Source organism: Perca flavescens, chromosome 1 (assembly GCF_004354835.1).
Source record: "Perca flavescens isolate YP-PL-M2 chromosome 1, PFLA_1.0, whole genome shotgun sequence".
Classification (NCBI taxonomy): domain Eukaryota; kingdom Metazoa; phylum Chordata; class Actinopteri; order Perciformes; family Percidae; genus Perca; species Perca flavescens.
The window spans coordinates 14884074-14897383 of record NC_041331.1 but is presented as its reverse complement, the minus strand read 5'-3'; the positions used below and the strand labels follow the sequence as shown (position 1 = coordinate 14897383).

The following is a 13310-nucleotide window of genomic DNA, read 5'->3' as shown; positions in this document are numbered from 1 at the left end:
AAATATGATTTATTACATTGGTACTAGGGGTGCATGATATATTGACTCAATATCATTATCGCAGTATCACGTTGCGCAATATTATATCGAAAGTGTCGTGATAAGTATGCAATATTTTGTTTATTTTGTGGAGCGCTGCGTCCCGTCCGATGGCTGTGTGGCTTAGTTGTGTCCGATGTAGAGCCCGCTTGAAGCGCTATAATGATCATGTTTCATTGGCTGGTTACAATGCCACTTGCACGTTATTACACGTCAGCGCACGGGTCCACTACGCAACAAACCCTATGGAGCGTACCACGTGTGTGCATATTTCGAGAGAGTGACAGTGTAAGCGAAGAAATAGATAGAGACAACTAAATGGAACGAATCAGAGAAGCGAAAGAAAAGTTGTGTCCTGTTCTCTTTATTTATTTATTTTATACTGTACAACTAGTAAAGCATATCCTGTTCTGTAGACATGGTCCTTATTTATTCATGTTGGACCAGTCCAATACGATAGTTGAAATAAACCTTCGGTCGTAATAAAACTTGTTTTATTTGTTATGAATCTATTTTGATGCGTTTTCCCGTAACTTTGTAATTTTACATAGGTTTAAAAATATTGAAATTAATATCAATATTGCAATATTCATAATCGATATCGCAATATCGCATTTTGAGTTGGAGTTGGTTTGAAATGTGATTCCAATCAGATTTCTACAGACCTCAGCGTCTCAGTCTGGACGCTCAAATCAGATTTCAAAGTGTCTTTTGCGTCACTCGCAACGCGACACACACAACAACATCAAATCAAGAGTGACAGAAGTGAGCAGATAGAAAGCTGCGTCACCAGCGTAGCTACGTATTTACTGACAAAGCCGATCTGAGCACTTGCAAATAACAGTGCGGACAGTCTGTCTTAAAGATCTGATTGGAAAAACGAATCTGATTTGCCTCCAGTCTGAAAGTGCTACACTCCAGGCAGACAATCGTTATGCACATACTAAAATATGTAATCAGGCCTAGACTTAGATCTTTCTGCTGTTGATTCTTGTTGAGACGGACATGTTTCGACTAGGCATAACCGCATAATAATGGGGAATTATATTTATTTTACAGACAACTGCCTGATTCAGAGAGCAAGTGAGAGAGCAGTGGTCTTATGTTTAAGGCTAGTAATTACAACAGTGTATACAACAAAGGATTGGACAAGTTGCATATCTGGTTTCTACTTTGCTCCCACTATGCAGTAAAAGTGCCACAGAAAAGAGGTAAAAATGAGTAGAGTTCAACATAAAATACGGCTACCATTTGACAGCTTTCTGTCCTGTACAAATGCATACTGTACCTGTTGGAAACAAGAAGAGACAACTTCAGCCACAAGGACACTTGACTGTTTCATGCTGTGTGCTGAAATGTGCTGATTAAGGACACTCATCAGAGAAGAGACTGAAATGGCTTTGGAAGGGCATACATCGACAATAAATCAAAGCCTAGCGACACAAAACTGCACTCTGCCAAATACAGCAGATAACACTCGATAGGGCCCTATGTTTAATATTTACTGGAGATGGTGAACTGAAGGGTAAATATGGGTTTAAGACTACTGTAACTGTGAAATGTTTAACACCACAGAACTACGAGGATATGGTGAAATTGTGCGAGTAGACTCTGCCATTGAAAGACACCAAACAAAACAGCAACATGCTCAGAGATCAAAGCTAAATCTACAGGGCTAAAGTGTGAAATTGCTGGATGGTGTTTTCTGATGGAGGAATAACTTATGAAAAGGTACACTTTGCACCACTGCAGGAAAAGGACTTAACAGATCTAAGAGGGGCGTATAGAGCTGTTGATCAATACCAGTGAGTAAAGGATTACTTTGCCAGGTGCTCAGAATTATAGATTTCAAAGCTCTTCTTCAGGGTCTAAATTGGTTGTTGGTATTTCATGTTGAATTCAGAATCTCCTCACTTCCTAATTAAGTGTTATAATGTAATAGCTATTCCCCACTGTTCACACATAGTGTATTCTGTATTTTCTAGGTGTTTCTATCAACTCTGATTTATTAGCTCTGCTTCTAAAGTTTTTGCTTTTCGTTCATTTGGGGGGAGCCGTCTCAGCGCTGATCCTACTGTGATTACGGCTGACCACGTACATATTTAGAGATTCAGTAAATCAATGAAACGATGCTAAAGTAACCTCAGTGACTTAGCAAAAGTCCAGGTGGGTTATTGGGGTTGTGCTCACACTGATTTTGAGTGCAACACAGTTCCGGTAAGAAATATTTAAACATGTTTCAGCTGGCTCTTGAGCAAAATGTAAAGCATTTAAGGTATTTGATAGTCAGACATCGTAATAAAACTAGCCTGTGGTGCCGTTTGACATATAAAATCCAAATCATAGCAGTTTGCAGAAAGACCTAATGTACAACATTCATCATTTCAATTTAAAACTTGACCTCCCTAAACCAGCCATGAAAATGAAGTCACTCTACTCACTCCTTTTATTCAACTAGCTATTTGATAGCATAGACAGCATAGACATGAGGTTGAGGACACACCCAGAACAGGACACTCTGAAATTTACAGATTCATTGATCACACACTTAGCACGGTACAGAACAGCAGACAAATAAGCACTGAAATAAAAAAAAATTTACATTTAAAATCATGTTTAGAGTTAGGCTTTACAGTGGGCTACTGTCAGTGACAAATAGTAATTTCATATATCCTTGCCGGTGTACCCAAAGTTAATATCAAAGTTAGCCTGATCACAAACAAGCAACCACTTTCCAACATTCAGTGAATCTACTCGTATATTTGGGGCTAAAAATGTTTACAGATTTTGAAAGTGACAAAGGATGTGCAGATAGTTTATAAGCGATCAATGTGTTTGCATTGGGGTGTTGTGAGTGCCATTTTCATTCTATTATTATTTTGGTATTGTATATGTACATTTTATTTTACAATGTATTTGTACATTTTAACTACATATATGCATATTTCAACATGTAGATCAAGCATTGGGCACACAGCTCATACATACAGCTCCATCTTATCTTCTTTTCGTGGACATTTACTGTTGGAGGATATGGGCACATAACTCAATGTTAGTATCCTAAAAATAGCCTAACGCCCACCACATCATATCCTTAACAATGCACACTGTTAACAGCTGTGTAATTACCAAAACATAAAGGGATCACACTGTAAAAGATTGGTGTGGATAGACAATTCAAGATGTGTATACGCTAAAAAGCTAATTTGATGTCATTGCATCTGTGATTACTGTATTCCCAGATGCACAATTACACATAAGTGGTATTTTACCTTCATCCTGTAATAACAGGCCAGCTGCAGTTATGCGTGGCGCTTGTAGGTGGAAATATCATGGAAAACGAAAAATCTTTGTGGATGGAGAAGTAACAACACATAAGAAAGTGATCCTATCATTAAGACACCGAGGAATATCAGAGTCAACTAGCAATGAAAAGTAGATATTCTGTTGCAACGATTTGCGGATGAAAACACATATTTGCTAAAAAAAAAAAAAAAAACAACAACAACAGTATTATCTAACCGGTGGCACACTTTAAGTTTTCCAGTTTCTGATCTGGTCCATTCACAAAATAGCCTGACATTGCTTCCTCGCAAAGACACATCATCACAACCTCTCCAACAGGACAATATTGTAAAACGCTGATATTTTTGGTAATGATCTGGCAGAAAGACGTAGCCAGCTGGCTGGTGAGCCAGCCAACAGCTACTTTATTTTAAGCAGATGTATCGTTAGCATACAAGCTAACAGGGTATGGCATTCCAGAGACCAACACTGAGCTTTGAAGTTCCTGTATTCCCCCTCGGGTTCAGTTAATACAAGCCGATAAGCTAAGGGTTGTATTAAAGACTTTTAACGGTCAAGTGTTTCACGAAGGTAACGTTAAGATGTGACAGAAGAGGAAACGAAGACTGGTGGGATTTAAATGTTGCTTCGCTGATGTGAAACTGAACTGTGAAAATACCAGCTAGCACTGCACACGAGTGTCTGGACAGAGGGAGCCAACAAGACATAACGTTAGCAACCTTACCTGCAGGATTAAAGGTCTCGTACAGAGCCGGAGTTGGTTGAGGGGACACCAGAAGTAGTTATTTTCGGTTGGTCGGTTAGTTTAAAAGACTCCTGTTTTGCCTCAGGCTCAATCACGGTTCAACTGAACGAACTGACTGACTGTCCTGCCTCTCAGCCACAACAGCGACTGAATACAGCTCAGGATCTGCTTCTCATTGGTAAGGATCTGCAGTATCGCGAGATAGAACGAGATCTCGGAGATATCTACGAACCAATGAAATTAACTCCAACAGATCCAAGCATTTGTTTGGTTTGTCAGTCAGAGTCAGAGCCCTTGGTCAGAGCCCAGAGAGTTTGTGCTCTGTGGAAATAAAGAAATTAAATAATAAGTAAATTAAAAATTAAATACTAATTAAATAAAGTATTCAAATGATCACAATAGTAAAAAAAAACAGTTAAAAAGATATAAAATATTGTGTCTTGTGTAAAATCATATTCACCTGTGTGAGCTTGTCAAAAATGGTATTTAAAGACTATCACTAAAATTTACACTTAACCTTTTCTGAAAATTATCATTTGAAAAGGTAATGCAGGATTTAAATGTTTTACAAGCCATAATGGCAGACATTCAGAGGAAAAAGTAACAGTTTTGAAAATAAAAAATCCCTTTCATTATTTGTCAGTCCACACAATCCACAAGGTTCATGTAATTGGCAGTTGAAATCTATCTTACGCGAACACCTCTTTATACACACAGCACACACATGAAATTCAGGGAGTAGCACAGGGTCCTTGAGCAATGCCCCGTCATATTATGTAACACAAGGAGTCATTGTCCAACGCACAGTAGTAGGTGTTGGTAGTTTGAGCAATTGTAGTTTTGTGAATCTGGCTTCTTTCAGTAGTTTACATTGCATCACATTTTTCAGAAACACAACTGGTATAGAAAAATATATCACATCCCATCCATTTAAATATCTTCAGCCTATTTTTTACATTCAGAAAGAACACATGGGAACAGGAGACTGCAGAGATTACATCATATTCAACTTGAAAAGTAACAAACAGTAATAAAAGAAGATAAGATAACCAGCAATACAAGAATATAATCAACAATATACTTAATAAGTTAATACTTACTTATATATTATGTACTTAATATACATAATGAGAATTAAAACATCAGTTGTATTAAAGTATTAAAAAGCATCAATGTATATTACATAAGAGTATAATCACTCAAACATGTTGTTTACATACTGAGGGATCACAAGAGTGTTGAGCTTTAGGATCTATTGTTAAAGACTCTGAATCTCAGTATTTACTGTTGGAAGCTGAAGCTGAACTGAGTCACACATTGTTGAAGTTCAAGTGACAAATAAGGATTATATGAGAACTATATCAGTTTATGCGCTTGAAAATGTCTTTTCATGTATTTAAACCCCCTTAATCTCATGTCAAAAGTACACATACAAATTTGTTTTGAATTAAAGGTCTCCAGGGAGGTTTTTTTAACATTAATATGAGTTCCCCCAGCCTGCCTATGGTCCCCCAGTGGCTAGAAATGGCGATAGGTGTAAATCGAGGCCTGGGTATCCTGCTCTGCCTTTGAGAAAATGAAAGCTCAGATGGGCCGATCTGAAATCTTGCTCCTTTCGAGCTCATAATATGGCCGATACAAAAATAAAATGAATTATCTGCAGGTGTGTGTGTGTGTGTGTGTGTGTGTGTGCAAGCGTGCATGCGTGCAAGCGTGCATGCGTGCAAGTGTGCATGCGTTAAATACGTTTTTTTATTGCTGTCAGGGTGTAAAGACCATTTCAAACAATATGTAAAAAAAAGCGTATATTGGAAAAAGTTACCAACCCTGCCTTTGATTTTAGTGCTTAAAAAGTAATATTTAATTAGTTAATCAAAACAATCCTGTTTTCTAAATGAGCCATTCACTTTCTTATGGCACCTTGGGAGGGATCACATATCTTGCACAGCATTCTAATATTGTTTCATGCACTGCGTTGCATCTCACTTCTGTCTCTTGACATAATGCATTATTCACTTTGTTCAGGCTCATTGTATCTCCAGTATCTCTCCAGTTGATTCCAGTGTGGCAAAGAAGTCTACCTTTGGTGATAACCAAGGGAGTTAATGACAACATTCTGCATAATTATGAATCCCGCAATGGGAGGAGATGCCTGCGGCAGAAATTGTTTAAGATCCTCACAAACACAATGCTGTCAAGCTGTCAAAAATACTATTGTTGCAAAAGTAGTGGCATTACTGCATAAAGTATATTGATCCTGGCTGCCAACATGCCCACAGATCCCATCCCTTCCCCTCCTGTTTATCCTTAATTCACCATCCTGAATTTGGTTTCTGTGTTTAGTTTCCATATTGTCCACATGTTTTCCTCACAGTGTTTTGTTTTTCTCCTTCCACAGACTATATGACAACAGCTAGGATCCATACTCTACACAGCTATATGCCCAGAGTCTCCATTGCAGTCTACTCAATGGACACTATCCCACACCTCTCTGCAACCCTAAAAAAGAATACAGGGAATAAATGTCCCACGTCATTGTTAATGCTTAAGGCAGAGTATGCTGCAGTATTTTTTGATAGAAAAGAGGTTCCATTGTTGAAATGTGTTACATCAAGTGCAATTTCAAGCTTTTCTTTGAGCTCTAATGTCTTTTTCATGAGGCTGCATTAGGGCATTTCAGCAAAGACTTAAATAAATGAGACATTCCCCTCTCCTCAGCATCTGATGCCAAATCTTATGAAATACACCATGAGAAAGAATAAAAGAAGATGATATCATCACAGACAAACTCAGGGTACAGCACATGCATGATGCAAGACAGCAACATCTCGCCTGGGAAAAAACTGTGTTCTCCCACTTTCTCTTTGAGTGTCATATACTGTATGCCTATAGTTGACTGGTAGTAATGTTATCATCGGAGCTATAAATGTCGAGGATGCTCAATGAAATCAGTAGGTATAGTTTTACTATAGTTGCATGTAGATTTTGAGAGAACCGCAGCTTTTTTTCTATGTATGTTTTGTATGTGCTGCAAAAGAAATGTCTGACATTACAATTATTATTGACAATACATAAAGCCACTAATGTCACATTAAGGTGTTATTGAATGTGGAACTGTGTGAATGTGACTGGTCGTCGTTGCAAATGAGAATTTGTTCTCAATGGATAAATAAAGGTTAAATAAATAAATAAAATAATTGAGACCCTTAGTAAGATATCGTCTACATTGATGCGTTATTAGCCATATGGCGGTGTGGCTCTAGGGATGTCACTAGGGGTCTTTTGGTCAGGTAACCACTTTGGTCCAGACTGAAATACCTCAACAAATATTGGATGCATTACCATGCATTTTTCTACAGACATTCATGGTCCCTGGAGGATGAATGCAAGTGATCTTTGTTTGCCTCTGACTTTTCCTCTAGCCCCACCAGCAGGTTTAAAATTTTCACTTATTCAGTGACATATATCAACATCTGCTCTATGGATTAGCACCACATTTTGTATAGGCATTTACATGAAAGCTGATGACTTTAGTGGTCCCCTGACTTTCTTGTGCCATCATGAGGGTTTGTTTGATATTTAAGCAATCTTTGTTTATTTTTGAATGGATTGTCATGACAATTGGTACTGACATTTGTGTCCCCCTCAATATGAACTGCAATGACTTTGGTGATTCCTTAACTTTTAATGTAGCGCCATCATCAGGTAAGTATTTTAATTTGTCCAATGTCTTGATTTATGAACAAATGTTCAATCAAAAGTAATGACAATCCTATCAGGCCTATGTACTTTGTGTTTAGTGCTAATTAGCAAATGTTAGCATGCTAACACACTAAAGATGGTGAACATTATACCTGAACATCAACATTTTAGCATTGTCTGTGAACATATTAGCATGCTCAGGTTGGTATTTAGCCATGCCATGCAAAGCCTCACAGAGCATGGCTTTGTCTTCTTCATTTAAGTCAGATATGAACCCAAAAATTTGATTATCATCCCAATTAAATCAGGAAGATGGTAATAATTTGTTCACTGAGGTGTTTATGCATTTCTACAAGCAGACACATGGTTTAAGCTAGATTTTCATTATGTTCCATTCAATTTTGACATGTTGTCCCTCTATAAGTCTTCTAATAGTTCTCTATTACAAAATCAAGGAACGTCTGGTGATATTTTGTTCCTAAAGCAATGTGTGAAAATGACAATGTGGGAGGACAATGTTATGTGGAGCTTTTATTTTCAGTGTGAAGTATTGTGCACTGATTATGTGCAGCTTGCCCAGGAACTCTAGTCAAGCTGTGCCTTTATTATGTCTATTATTATTATTATTATTATTTATTTATTATTTTCACAGTTCTTAGTGGAATTACCTGACAGGGACAAGAAATAAAGCCACTGGAAAGATTTTTTTAGGGGTTAGGTTACCAAATTAATGTAGAAATCTTTGAACAGGACAATTGATTGTAGCAGAAAAGATGAACTGCAGAAGGAAATTTGTTTTTGTGTATTTCTGACATTACTGTGATTCAGGTGAACAGCACGTCCACATGTTGATAAAGAGAAACCATTGACTGTTATAAAATCAATTATATAATTTCAAGTGATAACAGGTGTGAGGGTAATGGGACTGGTAAAGGAAATGTGGCTTCACAGCTCATTTCTTCACTCAACATGGATATAGCATGCAAACCCAGTCATTCCCTTTGTGCAGAGTAATAGTCTGCACTGTAACTGTTGAAAGGAAGATGTACTGCTGGCAAAAGTACAGATTCAAGAATTTAAATTTGGGATTATATAAAGGCAATTCAAAGCAGATAATTTCCCCTTTTCATTCCTTCCGCTGTAGAATGCATAACGAGAAAAGGGACTGCTTGGTGAAGATAGCAATAGTTCTTGAATCGACAGAGAATATTTCAGAGCTAAATCACATTTCTGGTTGACAAGCAGCCTTCTCCATCAAACCCCACTCACTGCTCAATAACTAAGGAATTTAATGGAAATTCGCAGGCTCTTTTTTTTTTTTTTTTCAATCAAGTGTTGATTAAACACATAACTGAATAGATTTCTGGCTGTTTTTCTAAAGTCTATGCTTACTTCCAAGTTCAAAATGTGGACTCACTGGAGCGATTTAAGAAGAACTTCACACACCGGCCCTACTTTTAATACCTGTCAGATATCATTCCAGAGTGACAGCAGCAGAAAATAGGGATTAGTGGGCTTAATTCTTAAAAAAAGAAAAAAGAAATGCCGCACAAACTGGAGTCGGATGAACTTTTCTCTGAAAAGTCTGTCAGCAGAGGATTAGCAAAATACAGCTTGAGTAGAAAATAGAAAAAATTGTTTAATAAACCTATACAAATATAATAAACTATTGGAGGCAAAAGTGAATGTAATGTGTGTGTGTAGATGTACCCTTTTCCCCTGCAGCCGGAGGGATAGCTGGGAGGATCTCTGAGGCCATAGTCCTCTCTCTGGGTCTTTGTAGCAGGCGCCAACTCCAAACTGACTGACCGAGTGAGATAAGGCGCTCAAAATCCCTACCATTCATTTGATCTATGGCTATTGGTATTCTAAGTCCGTCCCTCATTTCCACCTTTGGAAAAGTAGAATTGTCGCGCCACTTTAATGTGGTGCTCTCCCTATCTGACATCAACCTCAGGCACAAGAAAGAGAAGACTGACAGCGCTATGTGGACAGAGATGGAGGGAGAGGGGGCTTTATTAATGTGACAACGCCTAATCATTTATTTTCCAAAGCCTTGGAATGTCACTCACACTGATTTGTCTGCTTTATACCGAGGATGTTTGTCACATTATGGACCACAGGAGGAGTAGTTGTTGCCAGGGTGACAACTAATGTGGATATCACTAAACAAAAACAAAACAAAACATCATATTTTGCATCAGACTAAGCTTTGCTGAGTGTAATATAAGTTGTACCAATGAAGAGTGGTTTCACCACAAATACACAAAAATCCCATAGAGATAATTCAGATTGATAACAGTTTGTTAGATTGCTAATTTACATTCTAAGTCCTTGAGAATGATGATGTTCTGTTGCTGATGGACGAAGAAGGAGAGCAAAGGGAAATAATCAAATGCTAATTTTAACACAAGGCACCAAGGGACATAACTGATACAGGCCTGGATGCATTTGGCTTTAGAAATGAATTCCCTGCAAGATGTCTTGTTTTATATTTGTGGCGCATTGACACAGATTTATCAGCAGCAAAGAAAACTGGGACTGAGGGAGTTTGTGTCAGAAAAGTGCGTTTGACAGGGTACAGATGCTCCAGTTAGACTGAGACTGAGCAAAATGTGATCAACAGTATCTGTGACTATTAGTTATGTTATTTATTGTGTCATGCACATTCAAGTGCCCAGCCCACATGGACCTGTAAGACACCAACAATACAGTTGCAGTGGTGAAACATTTGTCAGACAAGAAAGAAAGATCTCTGTCTTCTCTCCCAGGTTCAACAAAAAAAATCTGTCACAAAACAAAAGTTCCCTTTCTGAGATGATATAATGCACTATCCAGAAGAACTCATCACAATGGACATTTTACTAAAAGGTGTAGCCCCTAATTCAGTGCTTCTCAACGGGGGTGGTATAGCCCCCCAGGAGGCGTTCAGAGGATGACGGGGGACGCTGGAAGCAATATTGTGGAAAGGGGGCGTTAAGGTGCCTTTGGGGGGCATTTGTTTTAAGGTGAGTTTATACCAAAGGTTCACAACAATACAAGTTTACACTTTAAAGTACTTGCAAAAAACAGTGGTCTGCAACATTAAAACCTGCCAGTTTACACCCGTGCGACTGGACAACACGGTGGATCGTAACTCTTGTTCTCTTTAGTGTTTCTTTAGGCTTTGTGTGGTGCAGCTCCGTGCTGCCTTCATGGGAACGGGACGTCAGAGTATCATCTATAAACTCCGTACTGCAGCGTTATGAATCGGTCTTGTCCTGAACTTTATAGTCTATATTAAACGTAAACATTGTTTATCTTTTGATATTAATAGTAACAACAATAATAATGATGTTAATTATCATAACAATAATAGGACCTAATCATTAATATTCAGGGCAATTAGCCTACATCTTATTTGATGGGTGGGCGGTAAGGGACCTGGATAATGGATAGGGGGGTCCCAAAAAGGTTGAGAACCATTGCCCTGAATCATCATTTATCATCATCATCATCATCATCATCATCATCATCATTAGGATCTGCAGCTTTGGCTCTTTGTTTTTCCCTCTATATTACCTGCCCCTCTTGTTCTGTGTCTTGTCTCCCCTGTCTGTGCCAGTGAGAGAGAGGCTGGGCGTGGCCAATCTTGTTCCACTCACCTGCCTGCTCAATCAACCACCTGCAAGTCTTCAGCACTGATTGCCACCTCCTCCTGCTGCAGTGTATAACCTGAGCCCTTTCCCAATTTCTAGTTTGTGCATCCTCGATTCCTCTCCTCGTGTCTTAGTCCGGTCCACAGGAGATCCGAGCCGAGGAGTCAAGGATGAGCCTCGAGGATCGAGGAGGTACAAATTTGGGAAATGGGAAATGCCCTGGTCTCACTCTCCGCTCCTCGCCAGTTTGTTGTTGAAACCTCAGTGGTAGTCTCACATTGCCAGACCTTCCATGCCAGACTGAGCAATCCCGGAAGTGGAATGTCGTGGACGTAGACTACCTCAGTGGTAACTACTCAGCCGACTAGCATTTTTGTATCCTGCTTGTTTGAATTTTGCTCATTGCCTTTTTTTCCTGCTTTGACTGACCTTTTGTCTTTTGTTCCCTCTAGCCGTGCAACACTTGTCTGCTCATCTGCCACTCTCAGCCTCGTCTTTGTTCACCACAGTCCTCACTCGGATGCCCCCTTCACTAACCCTGGACAGCGGCTCCCTGCCTCCACACCCTGTTCACCAGTTTTTCACCTTTTTGCATATTTTACTTGTTTTTTTGTGAATAAATTGTTGCTTGTTGAACTCCTCCTTGTGTCTGCATTATGGGTTCTGCTCTGGTTTTAAGCATATGCTTAACACATTATATAATAAGGGAGATGTGTAAACCTGCCTCTTTCTAAGTGAGTTATAAACAAAGCTTCAGTTGAATATCTTTACATTTCTGCAGGTCAGCAAAAGCAACGTATTGGTTTGCATGTAACCAACAGCCCTTTGGCACGTGATGCCCTCCTCAAAGGAATTGACTGAGTCACAGACGCTCAGATTAAGATTCCTCACAGAGATGAGTCAGTCTGTCCGACATTTGATTGATCTGAGTGTCCAGAGTGCGCCGAGAGCACAGCTTCTTTTATCTTTCACTTTATCGGCTCTCTCAAGGTTATAAAAGATTCATGTGCTGTGGCTTCCAGTGTTTTTAAATTGACTTTAAAAAAGTAGAGCATTGTCTCGCAGCATTGCAGAGAGACACCAAGAGCGAACAGTGGTGTGTTGATTTTATAAATATTTTCTAAGCGCCTGAAGAAAGTTCTGTTTAACCAGATAACAAAGTGAAAGCTGGGCGATAAGTAAGGAAAACAAGCTATTTAAACCAAAGTATCCAAGAAGCAATCTCACTTACAAAAAAAAAAGAATATACCCCCACACCTTCTGCTCTTACTTAAAATGAGTGCAAACAAACTCACCAGTTGTGACTGTTGACTGTATTTCTCAGCATCTCCAGTGCCGCTAACCATACAGATTCAGAGATTAAGAGTTTTAATCATACATTTAAATCTGGAATTAAATGTGATGATATATTTTGTGAAAAATAAATGTATGATGATAAAAATGTCAATAGAAAGCAGCTCACAAAGGTAATACTTTATTATAAGCATTTGTCTAAATATTATCACAATCACAGCTCTTTTGATATGCAGTAATTTATACCAAGGATAAATTCAACAACACTAATGTGACATAGCTGTCAACCCAACTAACACGAATATGATTTCTTGCTTTTGTTTAACACGTGAAAACTTTTGTTATTTATTACCTTAATACTTCTGGCAATTATCATAGAGCGGCTCATTTTTAAAGAGGTTATAGAACTGCTGAAGCAGGCAGCTCTTCCTGACGGCCGAATGAAAGCTCAGCTTTTCCAGTTGCAATCCATCACTGAGCTCAAGCGTACAAATTTGAGTCTTGCACTTTTTACTGGATGCATATGTTGTATCATCCAGTTTCACCGAAAGGAAACCTGTCATGATTTGTTTTAAGAGCTAATCTGA

The 13310-nt window shown here is 38.7% G+C and overlaps 1 protein-coding gene and 1 long non-coding RNA gene across 3 annotated transcripts in view; one reads left to right on the top strand and one right to left on the bottom strand.

Annotated features, from left to right (window-relative positions):
- Positions 1-4254, bottom strand: part of glceb (glucuronic acid epimerase b) — a 56689-nt gene extending 52435 nt beyond the window's left edge. For both annotated transcript variants that reach the window (XM_028579511.1, XM_028579504.1), the window contains exon 1: positions 4070-4254. The gene's annotated coding sequence lies outside the window, so the exon portion shown is untranslated. The remainder of the gene's footprint in view (positions 1-4069) is intronic.
- Positions 4255-11488: 7234 nt separating this feature from the next.
- Positions 11489-12070, top strand: LOC114560781 (uncharacterized). Its single transcript, XR_003693236.1, has 2 exons — positions 11489-11778; positions 11883-12070. It is a non-coding gene; the product is annotated as an uncharacterized LOC114560781 (long non-coding RNA).
- The last annotated feature ends 1240 nt before the right edge of the window (positions 12071-13310 follow it).